This window comes from Podarcis gaigeae, assembly GCF_964106915.1.
Source record: "Podarcis gaigeae genome assembly, chromosome: 5".
NCBI classification, from domain to species: Eukaryota; Metazoa; Chordata; class Lepidosauria; order Squamata; family Lacertidae; genus Podarcis; species Podarcis gaigeae.
This window is the reverse complement of record NC_139681.1, coordinates 46,106,749-46,132,442: the sequence shown is the minus strand read 5'-3', so window position 1 is coordinate 46,132,442 and position 25,694 is coordinate 46,106,749.

Sequence of the window (25,694 nt, the reverse complement as noted above, 5' to 3'; positions counted from 1 at the left end):
TTTGCCTGTTATAACATTAGGATGTGGTTTACAAATCTTCAAATCTGGCATAGTGAAAAACTTAAAAGTGAATAAAGATATGAGATTCAAGAAATAATATTGGGAATTTTTGATCCAGCTAAAGTGAAGCCCTTTCAGGGCCCATTTAATGATATCCCAGTGAAATCAAAATGACATTAGAAGTGTATCACTTAGGCTGGATCCTGGTTTGTGTACTTTCTGTATTCCAGAAAACTAACATTTTGCTTTGGTTTTAGTATTTTTGATGAATTGCATGTATACCTAAGAAAAGATAGCATGTGGCAAACAAAACACTGCTGAAACACTGCCCCTAAACTATTTTTCAAGCTCACAACACTGAAAATGTTTATTCTGGTTGGGGTCTACAGATAAATATAAAGGAAGAATAGGGTTTTGTCAGCCAGACCCTCAGCACTGAAAAAACGAGACCTACACTGGGAGGAGATGTATGACTGATACTATGTTTTGTTAAGCTTATTGGGATAGAATTGTTGCTTATTATTGCCTCAGTTCAGAATCCTGTATGTATATCACTGTACATATAAAGCTGTTAAATGTGCCCCTTTAATTTCATGGGGTGGGGACTAAATTCATGGGTTCAAAGAAGGGCCTATTCAGAGCCGTTTCTTCCACTGAAGCAGAAAGTCAGCCTTTGGAGTAAAACAAAAAGCATCTTAGCACATAAGAAAACACTTGATTTTAGCACATGGTTTTGGTCCATGTGTAAAGCTTGGTAGCAGCACCTAGAAGGAGTGGCTTTTATGTTTACCCATGAACAAATCCCAATGAGTTAAAATAGCTTATGGAGAGAAAGTCCCACATACAATTGTTTTCTGAGTTGTGGCATTCACACCTAAGTACAGGATATCAAGCCAAGCCAAAACTAACTTTGGCTGAACTGTAAGACGTTGATTTAAACCCTAATTTTGAACTAGGTGGTATAAAAATGCTTCCTAAATTGTGCACAGTCAAATGGTTGTATCCAACTAAGTTCTACTCTGAGTACATCCACGGAAATTAATGGGTGTAAGTTACTTATATCAATTAACTTCTATGGGTATACTCTGAGCAGAGCTTAGTTGAATACAATCCCCATGTTATTTGTTTGTGATCAGCTGAGTATTCCAAAATGTTTGTTGCTACTGCTAACACTGACCTCAGAGAAACCGGATCCAAAAATTGATCGCAGTTAATTTAATCAATGATTTTTGAATCATATCCAGAATATATATATATTAGCTGGGTTTCATTTTTGTTAAAGTCCTGGTGGCCAAAGAAAACAAGGGGAAGAATCACAAAAACTGGGCCTTCATGAATAATGGCATGCCGATGGAACTCCTGGTTCATGTACAGCATTATAGCCATGTCAGGGAGTGGTGAACTTCATCCTCTGCTATGTGATGACATCACCCTCTTCAATTGCATTGCCCAGGATCTGTCATTTGGAGTTCTGTATTCTGACGAACCATCATGCTCTGATTCTTTACTGGAGGACCTTCTATCTGAGGTGAGATGATTTACAAATAATTGAAAGACTTATCAGAGAACGGAAAAGAACCTATGGGTGTGTTTACACTCAGACTTAATAACATGATGTCATACCCTCCATAATGATAATTTTACTACTTATACCCCACATACCTTACTGGGTTGACTCAGCCACTCTGGGCAACTTCCAACATATATATATATAAAATTAATCATTTTTTAAAAAACTTCCCTATACAGGACTGCTTGGGGTTCAGATAACTTCATACCCTCCAACATTTCTTCAATGAAAATAGGGACATCCTAATAAAAAGTGGGGCATTCCTCGATCAAACCAAAAACCGGGATGGCTTCTCTCAATCAAGGCCATTCCTGGAAAACAGGGACACTTGGAGGGCCTGCGATGTCTTCTTGCGTCTGTGTGGCCACTTTGAAGTCGCACAAATGTGCTCTAGTGTCCTGCCAATGGCTCGTGCTTGTAGGAGTTCAACATGCACTTATATCTGCCTGTCCTCATAGGAGGTGACTATGTCTATAAGAGAAATCCAAGCATGCCATTGGCATGGCAAAAGCTATTCTCTGAGCCCACAATACTCACATGTATATATATAGGGGGGGGGGGGGAGAGAGAGAGAGAGAGAGATTAAAAATATATATATAAGACACATAAGCAAACTCTCAAAAACAAAAAAACAAAAAAAATTAAAGATCCCTATCTCAAGGAACTTTGAAACTAATCATAAATTATATTTTTACTGTAGTGGACACGCACCAGGCATAGGATGCAGGAAGTTCCTAACAGAGTGATCCTTTGGCATGGATTCACCTTAAGAGTGATAAAAGATAGAAGGAATAGAAACATTTTTCTATTCAATCATATGTTGGTTGAATGTGTTATTTTGAGCAGTATATCTCTCTTGTAGCTTGTAGCTCTTTCAGGGTACATGTCTCTGTCAATTACCCCTGTAGGTAATGTCCCCCCATTTCTCCTCCCAAAATGTATTGGTCGAAATGCACATCCCTAGCTTCTGCTTACAGTCTGTATTTCCACATTGTGGAAGACCATTATGATTTTGAGGAGATAGTGCCCAGCAATAGCCCCTCTCATGAGCAGCTAATGCCTTAAGATCTTGTGGGACTGGGATCTTTAAGAAGCTTTAAGGTGCTACTGGAAGGAATTTTTTTTGTTTTGACTATGGCAGACCAACACGGCTACCTATCTGTAACTGTTTGTTTCCTGTTATACTATATAATAGTAGTTTCTTACAGCTGGTTATGTTGAGATGGCACCATGAGGATATTTTAGTCTTTCAGATAGGTTTCATACAGTATTAGATGTTGTTTACGTTATCTGTCTCCCAAGAACGAAGTAGCTTTTATCTTGGGTGAGAACAGAGGTGTCACCCAAACCCCACATGTGAATGTTAGCTATGGCTTACATAACCCCAATAATATATAAGTCCCAAGAGAACACCAGTTGGTTGAGTTCCTATGCAAGGCTATCTGGATACTGGCCACCAGCTCAGCCTCAAGAGTCGTGTCCATTGCTGACTGACATCCTAAACCACCAGAGGGCCTTAAGATAATGGCAACTCTTTGTAGATTTATTTGGGCTGTTTAATAAAATATTTAACCTTCACCCCATTTGTGTGTTGATTCTGTTCTGAATCCCCAAAGAGCCTCTACCTCTTTGGCAGAATATAGTCAAACAGAGAAAACGTTGGAGACAAGTATACTAAGGCCTATTAAATGAGTAAATTAGCCATTAGGGCATCAGACATACCAGCTTCTATGTGGTTTGTCTTCATGACACATAATATTGCATGCATGTGGTTGGCACTGTGGTCTAAATCACTGAGCCTCTTGGACTTGCTGATCAGAAGGTTGGTGGTTTGAATCCGCACAATGGGGTGAGCTCCTGTTGCTCTGTCCCAGCTCCTGCCTAGCAGTTCAAAAGCATGCCAGTGCAAGTAGATAAATAGGTACCGCTGTGATGGAAAAGTAAACAGCGTTTCTGTGTGCTCTGCTTTCCGTCACTGTGTTCCATTGCAGCAGAAGCAGTTTAGTCATGCTGGCCACATGACCCGGAAAGCTGTCTGTGGACAAATGCTAGCTCCCTCGGCCTGAAAGTGAGATGAGCGCTGCAAGCCCATAGTCACCTTTGACTGGACTTAACTGTCCAGGGGTCCTTTACCTTTACCTTACCTTAGACTTCCCTGCACCATGTGAACTAAATGCCAGGACCTGTAAGTTCATGAACTGATACATAAAGATATGTGCACATTTTATGAAAATTTTGTACATTGTATGTAAATTGATTTACATACATCGATTAGTTAGACTGAACTATTTTAATAATGCACAACACATGACACAAAGTAGATAACAGCCTGTAATATGTAATCTTGTTATCTGTTACCACATTGTGCAGTTAACACATTTTGGGCATCCATTGCTGCATCTTGCATGCAATGTGTAAATAGATCTGGATATTAGCCCCTAGCAACCTTGCAGCTTTAAGAAAAACACACGGATGAGATATTTGAATATTCATGTCTTAATTCTATAGTCAAACTCAATTAGGTGTGTACTTTCCTAGTTGTGTTTTTCAAATTAAGCTGTGGGTGAATATTGTGCATTAATATGTTAAAAAACCAGAATCAGATATATCTTCTAACTCCAGTAGATTTCTAGCTGAGCTATGTAAGCAAACCATTTCAGGCTGGGGTGGGTGGTTAAGTATTTGAATGCTCCCCTTTTAAAACAACAGGACCCATTTCCTGTGAATGGATAGGAATTTTCTTAAAGAGTTTGCACATGCAAGTAGGTGCTTGCAACCAAGGTTTTGACTCATAACACCTTTGTACACAACATTTCCCAAATTCATCAGCAACTCATGGGAGAATAGCCTTCCTCTATCTGCTGGTCAGAGGGACGCGGGTGGCGAGAGGGACGCGGGTGGCGCTGTGGATAAAAAGCCTCAGCGCCTAGGGCTTGCCGATTGAAAGGTCGGCGGTTCGAATCCCCGCGGCGGGGTGCGCTCCCGTTGCTCGGTCCCAGCGCCTGCCAACCTAGTAGTTCGAAAGCACCCCCGGGTGCAAATAGATAAATAGGGACCGCTTACTAGTGGGAAGGTAAACGGCGTTTCCATGTGCAGCTCTGGCTCGCCAGAGCAGCGATGTCACGCTGGCCACGTGACCCGGAAGTGTCTCCGGACAGCGCTGGCCCCTGGCCTCTTAAGTGAGATGGGCGCACAACCCCAGAGTCTGTCAAGACTGGCCCGTACGGGCAGGGGTACCTTTACCTTTACCTATCTGCTGGTCTCATTTTTAAGAATTCACTTTCCTCCAGTACTGACTCCCCAATCAACACCCTTCATATTTCCCTTCAACCATAGAGCCCACTTTCCACCCAAAGATTTTAATCACAAATCCCACTCTTTTATTTCCTCTTCTATCCCAGCTCTCTCCATCTCTTCCATCTTACCTTTCCACATGGTATCTCTTTGTCTTTCTGTTTGTTTCTCCCTCCTTCCCTCCATGTCCTTTCTGATGTGTACACCACTGATGGCAAAGCTTTTCAGGAGCAATGTGTTATAAGATGTCTCTGTCCATGTTTCTTGTAGCGTGGCTCATTGGCTTATTAACACAAGTTAAAGTTACTTAAGAAAATATATGGTTTTATTATTTATACCTATATCCAGAGCTTGAATCATATAAGTTTGTGGTGTGTTGTCTTGGCTTTTCTATTCAAATGGTCACTGGGTAATTTCTAGTGAGCATATCATGAGCTCTGCAAGTACATTGGAATTTCCAACCAACACAAAATAAAGTAATCATGCTGCTGTTCCATGCCTACAATGTTTTGTAGGGTCTAAAAATTCTTCTAGTGATACAGGATCAAGGCGTTTTTGCTTTTGCTTCCTGGATGGTGCAGATCACAAATGGTGGGTGATGTGCAGTCCTTAAGCATTTAAGTTTTCATTTTTTGAAAATACTTTGGCTTTCCCTGACAGTTACTAGAAAAATAGGAGGACAATAACCTCGGCCAAATATTCAGAAACCAATGGTTTCAACTTTGCTTATGCAATATTTAGTATTGTATTGACAGTCAAACAGAAGACATAAAAGATGAAATATAAAAAAATCTCTTTTCAATGCTGTAAGTCAGTGACACTGATTCTGTGATCAACTGTAGCTGAGCTTTAATAAGATTACCCATAATATTTAGAGTACTTGTAAGCAATGTGTTTGGAGGATCAGGAGATAATTCCTTTGGGATAACTGAATATTTAAGCCCATATGAGTGGGCTAAACAGAATTCAGCCTTAACTGCCCCTTGTTCAATATATGATTAATATAATTTGTGTTAGTCTCAATATTTTTTATGTTATATGTTCATTGATGGACGGGTGTGTGGAAGGAAAGAGCAGGGTGAAGCTTTTTTTAGCCGCTCTAGACTTTTTAAAAGATATATATATAAGTGTGATTTTCTGTTCACCATAATAATTGTTGAGTACATGTAAATTCTTGTTTATGGATTTTGTATGTTATAAAATTATTTTTAAAGAGAGACAGAAAGGAATAATATTGAGCTAATGAGCTACAATATTTGTGACCATTTGTCATGAGTATGTCTATATTTATGCAGCAGGTTGTCATCCTAATGGGCCATGGTTGTATTGTATTGAAAAGCAGATACACAGGTGATATTATAACATGAGTCTGATGCCATGCATGCCAGTGCAAGTAACTCTGTGTAGTAAAACAGACATGTTATTGCACATAGCTACTGTATACCCAAAGGCTCGAGTCAATATGTTGACGTATGTACTGACAAAAAAATTATGTGAAAAAGTTTGTTTTGTCAATGTTCTTGTTGGGGTGCTAGACAAATATTTTCTTTCTTCATAGAGTTTAAAGCTATCTGTGTTTGAAGGGAAGGAGATTCATCCCCCAAATGTGCAAACATTAAAAGCATAAAAACCTTTCTGGTTTCACTGGAACATTTCAATCATGAAAAAAACTAACAAAAGAGAATGACCAATTAAGTGGAATTACTATATTCACTTTGCTAAATGTACTAGCATCTATTATATTTTCTGCCGTTGGTAGATTTATTGATTCTGGTTCACAGCTTCCTGAAATCAGCAGAAAGCCTCCTGTTAATGTGTTTGCCAAGCACATTTATTTGGAGCATTTGCAGCCAAAATCTTGGCATTGTACCTTGGTAAATATAAACGCTAGGACCTGGTTTTGGAGAAAACATAGAAAGGCAAAAGCAATTTCTTAGAGCAGGCATGGGGAACCTGGGGCCCTCCAGATGTTGCTGGACCCCCTGTCCTATCATCCCTGACCATTAGACATGCTGGCTGGGGCTGATGAGAGTTGGAGTCCAACAGCACCTGTAGGGCCACTAGAACTTCAGTCATGCCAGGTAGGTAGTATTCCTCCATGTAGTGCCCTCTAAATGTTTTGGACTCTCTCATTGGCACCAGCTAGCAGGGCAAATGGCTAGGAATGATATGAGTTGTGGTCGAAAACATCTGGAGGGCTCCAGGTTAAGGAAGAGCTGTGTGAGCCATTTCTGGGGCAGTAGTGGATCTCTCAATTCCCAGACCACACTCCCTGCTCCATAAGCTGTTGGATGCTCCAGTTTGGCAATGACAGGTAAAAATTAAAGATGCAAGCCCTCATCAGACAACTGCCTGCCTCACAGGTCCAGTGAGCACACCTGCTGACACCACAGGGCTTCTACTTGCCTAGAAGAGCCCTTTTCATAGACTCTTTGCACCTAGGCTCCCCTTCCACACTCCTGTCAGACACACAGCTCCTGGGGGCATGGATAGTGCACATGAGTAGCAGGCCCAAACCCAGCTAGGGAAGGGTGATAGCTCCGTGAAGAGCATCTGCTTTGCATGCAGAAGGGAATGTCTCTGGTCTAAAACCCTGGAGAGCCGCTGCCAGTCAGCATACCTAACACTAATCTGTTGAACTAACAGGCTGACTGAGTATAAGGCTGTTTCCTATGTTCCATTCCCCCGTCTTGTGTTAAGTGAATGCATGGAAGAGATTTTATGGAAAGGGCTATAGTGAATTGGCTCTTGTGGTTCTGGCATATGCTACACATCATCATGATAGCATCATGTCATGTAGATGGCATGACTGTGGACTCAAAAAATTGAATAAAACCCAAGCCTATCCCTCTAAGTGGACTTCATTGTGTGAGCTCTGGGGTACAAATATTGCAAGGATTGGAATTTGGATTCCAACTCACGTCCAACCCCAGCATGGCAAATGGGTACTGAAAGGGAGATGGAATCCAATAACATCTATAGGGCCTGCTCTATAAGCTTCAATGGCTAGGAAAGACTATAGGAGTGGATTCTGTTTAGGAGGTAACTGGCTTCAGAATGGCACATTTTTCTGTATCACGTCAGTGGTAGACATAAAGAGATCCTAAGTGGTCAGACTTTAATGAAATCATTGTACTGTTATGAAGTTGTCCTTCATAATAACCATAAAGTAAATTGGTGCACAACTGCTAGAGCAGAACAAAGTGAGCTTCCCTGTAGGAAAACGTTAATTGATCACAAATTGCCTTGAAAGTAAAGGGGGTGGGGATAATGGATCGGTGCCTTGATTTGCAAACTGTATTTATAAACCTAAGGCATTTTCTTCTATGGCTATTTTTTGTAAAGACCATTTCAGGGTGAAATACTCATATCCTTGTGAGTTACGTATCACTCTTAGAATTCTCAAAGGAATGTAACATTTAATATTTATTCTAGTGATATTTGATATATATTGTCCCAGACAAATACAATTCTATTTCACTGAAGGCTTTCATGCCTAGGATTTAAGATCCCACTTTATGTGTTACTAGTACCCTGGTACTCATTCATTCATTCATTCATTCATTCATTCAGCCTTTATTGGCATAATTAATACTCTAGTACAGGCATGGCCAAACTTGGCCCTCCAGCTGTTTTGGGACTACAATTCCCATCATCCCTGACCACTGGTCCTTTTAGCTAGGGATTAAGGGAGTTGTAGTCCCAAAACAGCTGGAGGGCCAAGTTTGGCCATGCCTGCTCTAGTATTTTCTTCTTTTTCTGCAAGTGTGAGTGTCAATGGTATAAATGGTATAAGGAATCTTGAAGCTAATTGACATGCCATTTTCATGGGGTGAGGGGTTGGCTCCTAGGCAAGTGGTGAGCAGCAGCATATCCTCCAGGAAGTTGTTGCAGAGCAAAAGGCAGGACAAGGCTCTGAAAGAAGTGTCCAAACATTAGAGATCCATCAGTGGAATGTGGCCTTCATTTGGACTTCCTCTGTCAATCACTCAACTAGACCAATAATACCTTTTATGACAACCTAGCATTCATCACAGCTTGTCAATAATGAAATTAAGTGATCAATTTCTCAGTGGTTTGGAAATGAAAATGAGTTCAGAAACTATTGGGAACCAAACATGGCAAATTCCAAGGATGTACAGAAACAGAAGGTGGTTGAAGGGGAGGATGCAACTTTGAGGTCCACTCCCCCCCCCCGCCCACTTCACTGCTGTATCTTTCAAATCCCATGAGATTACATTTCTCAGTTCCATTCTTACATTTAAACCTATAAAGTTTGAGAAACCATAACTATTCGGCATAGTTCTGCATATCAAGGGAACAGCATTTATGGGAGCCTACCTCACATGATAAAAAAATTCTGGTTGCAGAACTAAAGTTATGGGTTGGAATCAGACTTCGCCTTCTTCAGGCAGAAAGATTCCTTCCATCAATGAAACAGTTTATGAGCCAGCAGGACCAATGGTCTGGAACTGTGCGGGAGGTAGCAGCGTGGACTGTAGTAGAGTTTCTCTCACCACCCTGCACCAGTTGAAGAGTCTGTCTGAGCTGAATTCTGCACTGGGGATGCTGCTCTTGGAGGAAGAAAAGTCTAGATGCAACTCATTTTCAGGTATTGGCCAAACAGCTTATGCCAACATTATTTCTCCTATTCTTCTGTATTTCAGGTATATAGAATCTTCTGCATAAATAGATTTCCATTATCATCCTTATTTTGATTTCCAGTCATTCTTGGATTCCACAACGATAAGAAGTGATTGTTTTGTACATTTACCTGATTATGTATTTTTTAAAAAATAAATCAACAAGGTTGCCTGTTTTGTTTACAATGGCTTGTGCTGTGTGAAGGCGTATCAACTGTTGTATGATATTTTTCTTATGTAAAATTCACGCTGAAAAGACCATATAAATGTATGTGTGTGTATATGTGTGTGTATTGGGATTTTGTTAAACTCTACTGGTATAAAAATGTGGTTCTAACTACATGAACTTCTGTGATAAATTTTTATCATAAAAGTTTACATTAAAAATCAACAACCATGCTGGCTCAGTTTATATCATTATTAATTAACCATTAGAACACAATTGCAAATATGAAATGATTGATAGATCAGACCTGCCTGATGACTGACAATCATCACCGATGTCATATTAAGGGCCAGACTCAATGTGAGATCAAGCACATAATTATCCCTTAGCATTTGTTTTTTAAGCAGCCACTATGCTTAAAACTGGCCTCTTTTGTTTTGAATAAATAAATACAGACTGGGGGGGGGGGGCGGCGATGTGGCACTGTTTACTACAGACAAAACCTTCATGAGCAAAGAACAGCTCAGCGGGAGGGGGGGGGTTGATTCTGGGCTGGAAACTAGTGGTAGACCAAAATCCCACCTTCATTTTCATGTGATCATTTGCTCTCCTGTAATCCCACTATCTAAAGTGCCTTCAGTGGTTTTCAAAGAGGTGGAGGAATACATTTATAATCATTTTTCATGGGTGAATTTTTCTGGGGGTGGATGGAGTAAAATACTGAAAAAGGGGGAAAGTTAATTTCTCACTCAAAACGAGAGGGATAGTGCCTATTCGTTTTAGCTCTTATCTCAGGTTCTACTAACACCACTTGTGTTGAAACTGTGAACTATGATTTATTTCTCCACCCTATAGAGAACCACATCTTCCTGAGTATCTCTTGCTGTGTGAGATCTGGCACAGGAAGTGGAACTATTTTTTATTTTTTTTACTCCCCCTTTGGTATAAAAAATGCAATACTAAACTGGGGGAACCTAATTCAAATTGGGATGACAGCAGAAGGGAGGGCATGGTTAATATTTTCCTCTCCAGCTACTATTTGAGGTAGATGAAATGACTAATTGCAAAATGACTAATTGGTAGCTGGCACCTTGGGAACCATCAGCATCTATGGGAGAAGATCGTTAACAAGCATCTTTCCACACTTTGTTTATTTTCTCATTTCACTGTAGTAAGCAAACAAAACAGCTTCCAATTACTGTGGGCAGAACACTAAACAGCTGGCTTTCACCAAATATCTCCCAAATGTCACAACTCTAAAAGCAAAGTGGCTGGCATATGAAGCTCTCTGATACTGTGTAAACTGAAGAAGGTTTTTTCCCCACCAGAGTTCACTACCAGCAGCTGGGAAAGAGTGGTTGCATTCACATCAGATTGCTCACCATGGGGACCAGTGTCTCCTTCTCCTGCTTGCCATGTCATTTAGATAAGGGATGGCGTCAGAGCTTGGCATCACTGGGCATCTCTTAAGTTCCACCTCTCTGCATGGGGCCCACAACAGATCACACACACACACACACACACACACACCCCTAGGCCTCTAATGCTCCTCCTGTTTGTTATTGCTACCTGTTTATATGTCTACATCTCTTGCCAAAGCTTTCAATTTATGCATCCAGTATGTCTATCAAGGAATCCATTCATCATGATGTTTCTCCCATCCCTATCTAGGTAGCCCAGGCAGCTGCTCATTTTTGAAAGCAGCCAACTTTCCCCCAAATTTTGCTTACCAGCATCTAAACCACTGTTCTCCAAACTTGGGTCTCCAGATGTTATTGGACTATAAATCTCATAAACTCTAGCCATTTTAGCCAATGCTTGGGGGTGATGGGAGTTATAGTCCAACAACATCTTGAGCAAGCAAGGTTGAAGAACACTGATATAGCTGTCCAATGAATATTCCAGAGTCTTTAAAAATCCAAAGCTCGCAATGTCAAGAATAGTGCAATAAGTTAAGAAAGAAACTCAGGCACGACAATCAGATTTATACGCAACTTGAGTGGAAATCAGTCTGAAGGGAAGGAGAGATTAACCACCACCCCAAACACACACTCTCTCACACAGTTCTGCATCCCCCCACCCCAGTTCAAAACCATTTGTATTTCTTTTCATTTATTCATATTTTCTTGGCAGCCAAGCTGTAACGACAGAGAACATTAGAGGAAGGAAATCAAAATTAATTATGTGGCAGTAAACAAAAGCTTATTCATGTTTAGCACTTTGTCAGCAGACAGAAATGATGCTTGAGAGGAAAACGGGATTAAAATATATTAACCATTCTGCTTGTCACAAAATATAAGTGCCTTTGACAAGTGAGAGACATTCAGGAGGTGTTTCCTTATGAAATATGATAAAAGAATGGCCGCACTGGAAGACAGAGGAGGCCTTTGAAGAGGCAAATAAATCCTCACACGGCCCACAACCATGCTGATTCAGTGTTAATAGGTGAAGGGAGCTATCCTATGCTCCTTGGAAGGGTGGTTGCCAAAATATACATTTTTTGTTTATTTCATAAAAAAATTATATACCCCTTGATTGTGAGAAAACCTCAAAGCAGTTTACAAAAGGTAAAACAATAAAAATTTCAATAAGAAGAATTAACACCAATAAGACTTCAAAAAGTTAAAATAATGATAAATTCAATATAGATTGAAACTTTCCTAAACTTTCTAAATATCTGGATAGGCTTGTCTGAACAAAGGCAGGGAAGTTCAGGGAAGTTTTTAATGTATGACATATTAGTGTATTTTTGGTCTTTGTGGAAGTCGCCCAGAGTGGCTGGGGAAACCCAGCCAGATGGGCGGGGTACAAATAATAAATTATTATTATTATTATTATTATTATTATTATTATTATTATTTCTAGCAGGTGCCCAAAAGAGTACAGTGAATGTGCCAGCCCAATATCAATGGTCAAGTATTTCCATTGTTTCTGTTCTTGAACTACCACTCTCATCATCCCTGATGGGAGATGTGGTCGAACAAAGCCTCTCCTCCTACAAGAGGAGAGGTGTTGTGGGCGGGAAGTGCCCAACCGGGCAGCTTGGAGGGGGCGTGGTTTGCAGTTTAACTTACTGCTGCGCCAGCCATTCCGCCTCATTTTCCGCCTTCTCGTCGCGAGTCAATACCTTCTCACTTGCTGTAATCAATAAAGTTGTGGCCTTTTCTTGCCCATTAACCTTATACTCTGTGTCTGTGTGTCTTCATTCCACAAAGCGGGGATCGGGTCCTCGAACCACAACATCTGGGGACCCAGCATTGAAAAACTGTGCTCTAGAGTGGCTGTTACTGGAGTGCTGGTTCTGCATGTGGAGAGAAAAGGTCCAAATTCCAGTTTTGTTATGAAGTCTGACATCCGATTTGACCAATCTTGAACAATTTAATTGGAAGACTTCCAAGCTGTTCATTTTCAATATATTTTACCTAATTGAATCTTCTTTAATTCTCAGTCTGTCACTTGATAGAGATAACATCTCCCCTTTTCATTTCATTTTGCCTTTTGTATCTTCCTGGTAAAACATTACTGTCACTGAACCTGCCATCGCTTATGTAAATTTCAATACTGACAAAGGATTTCCTGGTGAATATTCATATAGATGCCATCATTAAAGCGTACTTAAGCTTTTGCAAATTAATTCTGCAGAGGGTTTTGGTTTTTCTCCCATTTGCATTTGCATGTAATGCATTTAGTTATGATGGATCCCATTCCTTCCTAATTAAAGCTGCTATTCCAAAGTATTCTTCAGTTTCTGCCTTGGGGTGATATTTTTCTTTTCTGTATTATATCTAATTTCTATTCAGTGCTAAAGATTACATCTTCTGGCTTTCATAGCAGATCACACTATCATCTGGCTGTAATCCAATCTCTAATGAAAGCAATGGCAAATCTGCAGAGACTTTAGCTAAGCTTTGATTTTACTCTACAGAGAGCCATGTTTAATAAGGCTCTTTAAATTTTTCTCTTTGCCAGTGAGAGCTAGATCTTTTAAACTTTTCACTTTTCCCAGACTGGAAAGGAAAGGAGATGTAGCCAATCAAGTTAGGTAAACAGGCTCGCAGCCATGAACATCTGCAATCATTAACAGTGTGAACATTTACATTGCCATGCTTGGGGATGTGTATTAACCACATCCATGGCTTTGAATAAAACCAACTTTGAATGGAAGCAAGCCACTTCATGTATGGCCATGATCATGATCAAACAGCAAAGCCTTGAAATTTCAGATGGTGTGACTTTCAAGGGACCTAAAGAATGTACTCTCAAAACTGCAGGCCTTTTATTTAAACATTATGTTGAACCCTAGTATGGTGGGGCACAAGATCTTATCCACATGTGACCACCTCCATCCTCTTTGTGCAGTCATCAGGATGTTTGGAATACTGTGCACATGTAAGGACAGTGCATACACTCCTGAAGCTCTGCTAGGCATATGACTGTGCTGAGCAAGGGCTTATGTGAGCATGGCAGAGGAAGTGAACAGCATCATAACTTGAAGAACAACAAAAATGACATCTTTGGCATCAAAAAGATAAGAAAGATGGTGCGAGGACAATAATATCTGAAGCATCATGGCAGAGCAAGCCCTGTCTCTAGGTACCACCCATCTCTCACATAGGCAGTTGGAGGGAGAAGGCTTTCACCCTATCTTAATTTTCAATATTCATTAATAACATTTGTAGGTTGTCCTGGACTTCCATTAAAAGAGCAGCATCCAAATGTGATTGATAAATTGTGAGAATTATGATAACCTGAGATCTAAGGAAGGAAAAATACATTTATTGAAGCTCTTTGGTTGCCCATTTCATTCTGAAATGTTGTGAATGTTAATTAAAGTTTTTCTGTGGTTAACTTGGAAATTACGCCACATACTGCACATGCATTCAGCAGGCCCTCTGAACAGTCCTTGTGTGTATTTCTGGGACATTATATTGCTTTGTTTTATTTTTAAAAGGTGCAATTATGCTCTTTAGGGCATCATTTGTCATTTTGCTATGGCTACTGGTGAGTCACTTTCTCTTTAGACACCTGCCTCCTAGGTGTGTGATTATAATAATCTGAAGCTCGAAAACTTGTTGAGCATAATCACTTTGTTAGGTTCTATTCAGTCAAAATCACAGTCTTGCTTTTGTGTCATGTAGCTTTTGCATAACCATTTTCTGCCACTAAAAATGTTAACACCAATCACAACCTGGACTTTCCAGACAAACACAATCTTTGCCTTCTTGTTTTTACTGTTCCTTTCAAAAATAATGGGGGGCACCTTACTGAGGCAGGCACGTTGTGCATGGAAATATCCTCTAAGACTCAATAGAGCCTTGTTTCTTTTTCTTCCTAACTCAGCATCTGCACATTGGTACTTCAAATCATCCTGGTACATTTCTGATCTCATCAGTGGTCTGTGATAAGACCTGGCTTTCTTTCAGGTGACGGTAATGTTACACAGTTGCAATGCGTTGTTGGTTTTTGTAATGTTGGAGCTACAAAAATCACAAGCTGTTAAAATTTCTCATCAATGTATCCTTATAGGAAGTGGTCTCTTTGGGATATGTAGGGGTTGACATATCAGGAGAATAAAGGTATCACAGGAATGAGTTGGTACCAATAACAGAATACTGCTGAAAATGCAGCACACAGTCCAAAATAACACCGATTTGGGTAAGAAAACCTGTGGTAAGTCATTTTTCTGTTTTGTTGTACCCTAAATTTTGAACTGCACACTGTTTTGGAAAGAATACACTAGCAAGAACCTCGAGTTTTTTATTCTGCAGTTTTCACATCTTTGTAAAGCAGTGAATTCCACCCACCACAGATAAAAGCCCTGTTCACATCTACATGATTACTTACTTCAGTAAAGCTAAGTCAAGAGCCCTTGATCTGCCAGCAGTTGTTGATGGTCTTTCAACATATTTAATTTCAACCTCTGATTCACCTCTTGAAAGTTTAAACAAATCAGAAGGTAATTGAAAGTGTAGCCCTCAGCATTCCAAGTGTTTTAAAAAGTTTCCCAATTGGGGGGGGGGGGACAGGGTTTGCTGTCAACATGGCTCAGCATGCAATGTTTCTTTAAAAAAATTAAAAATCCCAGGCAAGGTCGCAATCTAAATATCCATCTACATAGGCATATACTCTTTAGAGATAAGGCTTCCATTAGGGCTGAGCAGACTGAAGACAGGATGCTTTCTGAAAACATTTACACCACCTTTGAAAGCCACCCCTTTCTACAATTCATTTGGGAGGCCTTTTTCTACTAGGGTTGGGAAAGCAGAGCTCTGACTGACTCCAGCTGCAAAAACTGAGGCTTTGGGACTAGGGTTTTGTTTAGAGGGTTTTGTACGCGGGGGGGGGGGGGACTGTTATAATTTTTAATATATTTTAGATTTTATAATGAAATATGTGGATGTTTGATTTGGTTGTGTACTTTTTGATGTTTTATTGTTTATTACTATTGGTTATGCAGTTCAAAAGCACGTCAAAGTGCAAGTAGATAAATAGGTACCACTCCGGCAGGAAGGTAAACGGCATTTCCGTGCGCTGCTCTGGTTCTCCAGAAGCGGCTTAGTCATTGTAGTAATGTCGTCCCCAACCGCTTGCCCCTCCCTTCTCCTGTCTCTGCTCTCCGGCCAGACTAGGACGCCCAGGGCAGGGTTGGCCGACGCATTACTTTTTGCAAAACAGTACAAACACAACCCGGTAGGGCTGCCACCACTCCCTCTTTTCCAGGGGACCCAGAATCACAACCCAGGGAGAAGGCTGCGACCCGTTATCCTGGCTGTCCCCCACTCCACAAGCTGCTTCCACAGACTTGCAGACAGAAGTTCTACGGTATAGCGTAACCAAGCGTAAGGCTAGGACTTAGCTATTCCCCCGGGAAGGCACACAAACTAAAACAGTTTCTTTTCTTAAAAGTTTATTTTAAAATAATATAAGGAACATGCTAAAATAGCAGGCACTTCTTTTGAACGTTACAGACAAGAAAATAAAGACATTGCATAGTATAGCTAGCTCTACATACTCACAAGGTCTAACACAATAGGATAGTTGAAGTCCTTTAAGAATCTGCAAGTTGAAGGCTTTTGAAGATCTCCATTTCAAAAGACGAACGACGGCTATTAGTATGGAACATCAGAGCCGGGCATCTATGCGGATTGCAGAGCAATGGCAGAGAGCAACTTCTCAAACAATTCCCTGATCTTTTATTCACAATTCGCACTTGGCGTTGTAACTCTCAAGCCAATCATAAGTCTTGATTTATTTTTAAATTCACCAATGACCGGCTTGCTGGTCAATCAATTTACCCCTTGACAGCTGGGTCAATTTGGAATCCAAACTTTAAATCAAAGGGTTTCCTCCCTTCCGTGGAAATTAGCCAGATACACATTCCCAAGCAATTCAAGGACAGATAGCATCATTGGGGGGGGGGGGGAATGTTCGCACTCTCAAACACAGGTGTTAGGTCTTTCATTAAATCAGGGCTTCCTTGATTCCAATAAACCTTTCACGCCAAGGAGCCAGCTAGTCTGGAGTTTAAAGAGACACAACTTCTTTCCCAGGGTCCTTATGGCTGATGGAGTTCCCATAAGGCTTCACTCTTTTTACTCGACCAAGGAATGATTTCTAAACCGTACCCACTTTACTACAGTCATGCTGGCCACATGACTCGCAAGCTGTACGCCAGCTCCCTCGGCCAGTAAAGCGAAATGAGCGCCACAGCCCCAGAGTCGTTCACGACTGGTCCCTTTACCTTTACCTTTAAATATGTATTTTGTCATATGGTAAGCTGCCTTGAGCAAGGCTGTATAACGATGGAAAGGCAGTGTACAGATAAAATTATGTAGGCACGTTAAAAGGAAGGGTAAAAGTCTACGTAACATGGTTCCCTTCAAATAGCTTCTGAGAGTGAGAAGAACAACACTTTCTATTTCTGAACTGGCTTTGTGATATAATGTAGCCAAAAATGACTGGTAATATAGTGTTACCACAAAGCCAGTTCAGAATGAGAGCTGGAAGCCTTGCTCCCACTTTGAACTGACTTGGTGTTTTTGTCATATACCCATATCTGATTGGCTTTTTGATGATAGTGATATCATCCCCTGTAGTGGTGTGTGTGGTGAGGTGGAGTCTCCATTCCAGCAGAGGTGTCACTGTTGCTCACCTGGATGGGCCAAGGCTAGGCAGTGATAAGGTTGGGGCAGCACAGGTACACTCTTGGCACCAATCCAACACTCACTCCAACTGTGCAGTTGCAACCTGTCATCACCCCACTGCATCCAGGTAGGAAGTATGCTGTGAGTTTCCTGTTTGACTATTGTGTATGGCTCTGACACTATAATTTGTCATGAAAGTGCAAAAGAAGAGGCCAGGCATAGGGCAGAGGCAGCTTATAAAGTTGACGGTGTGCCCCAATGCCAATGTAGGCCTCTTGTGAAAGAGCAAAGGGGGTTGTAATGTTCATCCATGAAGGCTTATACAGAAGACCCATCCCTGCCAAAATGCAGCACCAAAATTGCCACCAAGAGAGATGGAGAGCTTCATAAACAATGGCAATCAAGATAAAGAGAAGGGAGTCTGGAACGCACATTTCAGTTCCTTCAAACCCATCTTTCATGCCACAGATATTGGATGCTTAAACGTTTGTCATGGCCCCAACTTTTGCTTTTTCAATGGACTGAAAATCTGTGTCCTGAGCAGCTGCGTAATAGACAAAAATTCACAACTGAAGCTTTTCGTAACTTACATATATAAAGACTGCCTGTTGCTTTATGCTGGTGTCAAAAACTGCCAAACTCTTGACATTATATGGTGTGGTGCAAGTGGTCCTAATTGGCAAAACAAAAAAAAATTCCTTCCAGTAGCACCTTAAAGACCAACTAAGTCAGTTCTTGGTATGAGCTTTCGTGTGCATGCACACTTCTTCAGATACGTATCTGAAGAAGTGTGCATGCACACGAAAGCTCATACCAAGAACTGACTTAGTTGGTCTTTAAGGTGCTACTGGAAGGAATTTTTTTTGTTTTGACTATGGCAGACCAACACGGCTACCTATCTGTAACTGGAACTAATTGGCAAAGGCAGTTTTAGAAATGTATTCCAAAGGAATTCCCAGAAATAAATGCACTTTTCAGATTTCCAGGTCATCCTACAATACCATATTACAGAAAGCAGAAAAGTCACTGGATTGCACTGCACAATCTGCAGAAAGCCCCCCCCCTTGCTTGTGACCTTCTAAAAATAGAGCTGTATGTTTCAATTAGAAGCTAGTGATAAAACACGACAGCATTCTGCACCTCATCATGTGGTGTGAGCTTGCTTTGAATGTAGGGCAGGGAAGCAGAAAACCAACACTGAAATCACCTGTAATCACCACTTGAAAATCGACACAGGATCTTTAACAATTAAAGTTTGAAAGCGACAAATAAAAATAGCCTGTTTAAACCCCTTGGAAGGAGTAGACTGCATAATAATTGATTGCATGTTCATTTTTAGAAGATTGACCTTTCCTTCCAGTTGTGTGATGTGGAGATTTGCTTTCAGTACTTTAGCTATCATTTGCCTTTGTTTATTCCATTAAAGAAAAAAGGGGGGGAAAGGGCGGGGGGGAGCCTCTTCTCTGCCCAGCATGGAATATCACTGCTGATCTCATTTGGTGTCTTCTAATAATTGCAGGTTTTAAGCAAGCTGGAGACATCAACTTTTGCAAGAATTAAGCATGCAGTGAAAAGGAACAAGGGGGGAAATGAGTGGGAGTATGGTAATTGCATCTCTCTAAAGGCAGGCAAAGTGAAACAGAGCAGCAGATGGTGTCAACATCTAAAAGAAAATACACCGTGGACAAATGTAGACAATAGAAAAGGAAATTATGAGATTTTTAAAAAAACAAAAAAATCCCCATAAGCCATGGTTCTACAGGGCAACAAAGGCTTTCTAAAGGGCACTAAGAGGTGGAAATGATTACATACACAAGATCATTGCACTGGCATCGTTGTAGAAGTTAGGGGAGGAGTCTGCTCTGACTCCACAAACATTTTTGCAGGTTTGTAAGAAGCACTCCTGCAAACTGCGGGAGGCAGTGGAAGACAAGAGTTCCTGGCATGCTCTGCTCCATGGGGTCACGAAGAGTCGGACACGACTAAATGACTAAACAACAAGAAGAAGAAGCACTGTGACAGAGGATTTTTTAAAAAAATCCAGTAAATTCCCTTTGCTCTGTCTTCTCTATTTAATAGGCTACAAACCTGCTCTTGCTTCCAATCCTACTCAGCAGAGGATAATCGTCTGAACCTGAACTATGCAGACAGTGGATAATTGGGTAAATTGTGTACCTGGACTTTGCCACTTCATCCTGCAAGAGGAGAACTGTATCATCTGAACAGTTTCCCGTATAGCTAGCTAGGTAGATGCTATATCTATATAAAGCCTCTGCTGCAGTCAGGCAAAAACCTTGCAAGAGAGTGTAGGAAATGGCAGTGGTCTGGGCAGTGTCCAGAGAGGGGCAGAGAGAGCTCTATGGAAGCCACATTCAGTTGGCAGGCCAGAGATTCTCCTCCCACCTCTCCAGAATTAGCAGATTCAAGGAGTGGGACCTTCTGATTTCCAGTGCTGCAGTCAAGGAATTCCCTGCTTTTGGTCAGGTTTTGAAACTTTTATTGCCATAGGTATTTGGCGTTGAAGATTTCTCTCGTGGTTAAAATAGTTTGGCACTAGTTTTAATGGCTCTCTCTGGGCTTATCCATACTTTCTTTTGTTTCATGTTTCTATATTGCAGCTTAAAGCAACTGGAGGCATAAAAGCTGACTCCTTCTGGAATAAAGCATTGTTGAGACCCATAGATTGTTATTCAAAACTTTACTTGCAGAACTTCCTTCAAAACAGAACAAAAACATCAAAGATACATCCAAATAATTCCATGCAATATATTGTGTATGTCCAGCACAAGCTCAGCATCTTATAAGAAATAAAATATAATTTTGAACAGACATAGAAGCAAAGGTCTGTCTCTCTTTACAGCCTCCATTTTGCCTGGAGCTGTATTCACTCTCTGGACAGGGTCTTTTACACATTCTTACTCTCACAGTGTAAAGACAGCTCCCTTTCAAATTGGAGATTTGCAACCAAATACCCACATCACATGTTCAAAGGTAAACATTCACTTTTAAAGCAGATAACATTTACAGTTCATTATCAACCAATTAGTATGCTGCCATGGAAAAAACCCCATGTTAGCAATACGCGTTTAGCCATTCTCCATTTCAGTGTCAATTAAACAATTATACTTAATATTCTAGGCACAGGTCAGCACTTTAAAGCTCTGTATCTGAGCCCATCACCTTTTTTGGGTGCTTTTCCTATGAAAACCTGCTACCACAGAATTGGAGTAAACGGCAAACCACATAAAACTTGAATTGCTGTTTGCTCCGATTCAGTGTTAAAGAGTGGGTTTTCTTGGGGAAAGTGGTGTGGCCAAAAGGGGGAGGGGCTCAGACACAGAGCTGACCTGTACCTACAAAGCATAGGCAAAAGGAAAGTGTGAAAGAGCCTCCTCCCGCTATATATATTTCTAGTTTGATTTGTACTGTTCTTGTATATTAATATATTAGTGTTGTTTATATTGCATTCTGGTTTGGTTAGATTTGTAGAAAATGGGGTAGAAATTAATGAATAAATAAAGTTCCTTAATGGGGAAATTCTATAACATTCCACTGAAGATGGTTTATTCCTGACACATTCCTGGTGCACATCTCTGAGGTTTTTTTCTTCACTGCTCTGCTTAAGCACCCCAGCACAACATACTCCAGCTTCTCTGTAAAGGAATGGCTTTCAAGGGAGCTGATCAAATTTACAGCCCAGATTTAAAATATTTCATGTTAGACTTCATCTAGAACATAGCATAGGGCACCACTGTATTTTCAATGAACTTTTCAGGTATCATCAATAATAAAGACTACATTTCTTCAGGCTGAAAGTGTACTTCTGAATACAACATTAAATATGAAGAAGCAGATGCTGTACTTGAGATTTGCCAACAGTTACACCACACATTTCCTGTTGTTGTTGCTGCTGTTGTCATCATTATTAATTTCATGTATGAATTACTTTCCATGAAGTATCCCAAACAATATACAAAGGGCTGTTATTTACCAATGGCAATCATTTCACAATGCTGTATTGATTAGTTGCGTTCTGATCATCCTGGCCAATGCAATTTCATTTAAGCCCAATATAGGCTTGAGTTTATTTTCAGTAATCATGATTTAGAGACAGCTATGCAAACAGGTCATTCCAGGGTGTTTTGGTTATAACCTCTTAGCAGTTATTTCTGATTATCTGCTGTATTTCTCAATGAACAATAGTCCACAAATCAGAGATAGCAACGCTGCTGTCGAAGCCACACTTTTCACCTCCCAATGATGGCAGAGGTGAGGGAAGAGCCTTGCTTTTGCCAAGTTGCTGATATCCGCAACATCTTCTGTTTCCCCTCTTTGAATGGAGAGTTGTTATCTGCGAATTACTAGCAGAGTACATTAGCCTTGCATGTTGCTTCACTACGCACAGTGCACATGGAGGGGAAGGAAGAGTGCACCTTCTGGCCACACCTCCAACTTTGCCTACCAGCTTCACCCACATCTGAAAAGGAGAGACTATGCATGGGCTCATATTATTGTCACACTAGAGGCTGCTGCCCCTGTTCACTTGCCAACCCCATCTACCCACCAGCCCCTTGCCTACCTGTCTCCCTTTATGCCTGACCAAACCTCCCTCCCTTGATACCTCACCCAAAAGAACCTGTCTTATCACCTCACCCAGAACATTTACCACCTTGCTGAAAATCCTCTCTTCTTCCTTTGCACCTCACTCCCCAAAAGCCCAGCCCATCACATGATCTCATCCCTGCCCCATTTTCTTAGCTGATGCAGATTCCCCAGCCTTGCAGTAAAATGAGGTTGCCATTATGAAATCCAAGAAGCGATACATCAAGGTTTATTGAGAAAATAATGTTTAAAGTTATATTTCTCCAGTGTAACTGTTGTCTGTTTTTTTTTATATATAAATAAAATACAGCCCTGACATTTGTTTGCAACATCTTTATTCCACATGCCACTGAAAAAAAAAATACTTGTTTAATATACGGAATAAGCAATATCTACTCTAGTTGTGCAGTCATTTTGTCTTCCCAGATAATAGCTCTCCTCATACAATCAACAGTTTTGCCCCTGATTACATTTTTATTCTGTGGAAAAGTAAGTGTTGGGTGTTTATATTTAGGCATGGATGAAGAAGGATTTTTTTCATAATCTATTTCATATTTCACACAGCACATTAATTATTTTAGCTACTGACTTAATTAACAGTGGCAATTTCCACCCGTATCTCATAGTTGGATAGTTTCTTTACCACATCTAACAGGAAGTTTCAGATAACCAGGTGTCAAGTAAGATGTAAGTCACCATCAGACTGCCTAGATGTTCTGCAACATTCAGCATAAGTAATAACTGAGAGAGAAAAAATACCCATTACCCAGTTGTCATTTTTGAGAAACAAAGATTCAGGTTATTGTCATCCCATTGTCCTTTACAGCACTGAACATGAAATATCACTGTTGCTTTATGAATATACTGCTTGTTGGCCAAACCACAAACACTATTTGCTTTTAATTAAGTTTCATCTGCTTGTGATAATTTAATGGGCCCAAGAGCACTGCCCCTATTCCACTTACTCTGCACTCGGCTCCCACCTGTGGCTGCTAGAAGCTGTTACCATGCAACAGCGGCCACACCCAGGAACTGCTTCGACTGAACGACTAAACCAGGTGAGGAGAGCCGATGGGTGTCAAGCCCTCATTGAGTTAAGGACCTCCCCTGCATGCAAAGATATGCTCTGGCAGATTGAGCAGACGAAACCAATAGTAGGTCCAATGGTCGAGAAGGTGGTTTCTGCATGTGCTGTAGAGGTAAGTGACTGGCAGATGGGGCTTATCGACCAGGGAAGGTAGTCCATCTAGGCCATGCCTCTAAACTTCAATGGGCCTACTCTGAGTAAAACCAGCATTGGCCACAAGTCAATGTATCTCACCGTGAACAGAGGGTGAGGGGTCATGAAAGCCAGCCCTACCCCAAATATCCCCAGGGGCTCTATCACTGCCTGTTCCACCCCCAACTAGGAAGATCTGAAGGGGTGCATTTGAGTGAACGTACTTTCAGGACTCCCACAAGTAAGCCTGATAATGCAGGATTTCCAGTTGTGGGGAGGCTTGTATATGTGTTCCCACAAACTGTTAGAATCTTCCTTCATATCTTTCCACACAATATGAAATCATAGAATTGTAAAGTTGGAAGGGACCTCAAGGGCTACCTCAACTGCCTGCAATGCAGGAATCACAGCGAAGGGGAAGGCTGAATAAAGATAAGGAAATGGGTGGGGCCAGAGCTTAAATTTTCTGTTCCATGAACACTTGGTATGCTCTCTTCAGGATCAGTCCTTCCTAGTGCAAAACATGTTTACTAGGAAGTAAGTGTCACTGTTTCCAAATGCCTAGGGTTCAGGTGGGTTCAAATATGCAAATTTCTCCACAAAAGACTTACTGTGCTTCTCATTAAATCTGAGTTGATTAGTTCTGATCCTGATGCAATTATATAAAAAATGTTTTCCCAGGACTGTATTAGAAGTACAAATATTGTTTATTCTCAGCAAAAAAATTCAATTAAGAGAAGAACACAGCACATTCCAATTATATAATACCTCAGGCTTCCTATGACTCACTCAAACCTATTGGCTCCAAGTATACTGATGGGTTTAATGAAGCATAACAACGTAAGCAAGAGTAGACGAGATGCCACAGCGGTCACATCTAAATGCTTTGTGGATTCCCTATAGTCTTTACACTGGCAGTTCACATTAACTGATTCTCAAACCATAGTCTAGAATCTAGATTATCTGCAAATATAGCAGATCTGTTTTGAATCAGAGCTTAATGTATGCAGTCAAAGTGCAGGAATAAAATGCAGGCAATTCATCCACAGAAAAAGATTCTGGAAATTACTGGCAATTTGAAAGGAATATTCCACTTTAAAAATTGGAATGTTAAGTACTTTACAGATAATTTGACTTTAATGCCTGGGGTTTAAGCATATTCACAAACTGAACTTCTTGACGTACATCAAACCATTGGTCCTGGCTTTCCATGGGTTCCTTATTGTGTTCACCAAGGGAGGCAGTTGAGGAAAAGAGCGAGGAGATAATTCTGCCCCTGGTGCTGCTGGTGATGAACTAGGGTATCTGTTGCCAAGTCATACCTCTCCTCCAGAGTAAATTGGCTGTGCCGAAAGGCCTCTAGGGGTGAGACATTGGAGTGGATGCAACTTCTTCCTTAAGATTCACTCCCAGGCTATCACTGAGGCCTTACCTAGTAGCAGATGGTGTGATGGGGCTGCCCTCACCTGACCTTCAGGGCACAAAATTGCTGCCGCTTACTGAGAAGAAGCAGAGGACCAAGTTGGTAGGGAGGTCAGTGCAGTGCACACACACAAGTGGAGCCTAACCAGTGTTTCTGCTGCTGTGTTTGCACTGTGCTAACCTCGCCAATGCCCATCCCCTCGCCTCTCTTTCCTGATAAGCAGCAGAAATTCAGCCACCTGGAGATCAGGTAAGTCCCACCGCCCCACCATGCTGTCCACTACTGGCCTTATCTAGAATTCTAGCATTGGAGTAATTGACTTCTCTGCCCAACAATGTTTGTCATTTCTATGGACAAAGGTTAGCACCACTGGTTGGTGGGACTTTGGTTGCCATTCATCACTTTTGGGAGACAATGGCAAAGTCCTACTTCAGGGCTGAAGTCAAACTGTTGAAGAGCTACAGTACCTGCTGTGGCTGTAGAGACCGATATGTGAGAGACATGTTTTGCTGCAGTTGTGGTAGATGAAGGCATCCAGTTGTGCTCTCTGCACCCCTCCCAGCACTCAGTGATCCTCTAGACACTGCTGTGGCTGCACGACTTGGCTGATGGGGCTAGAAAGGAATTTTATGT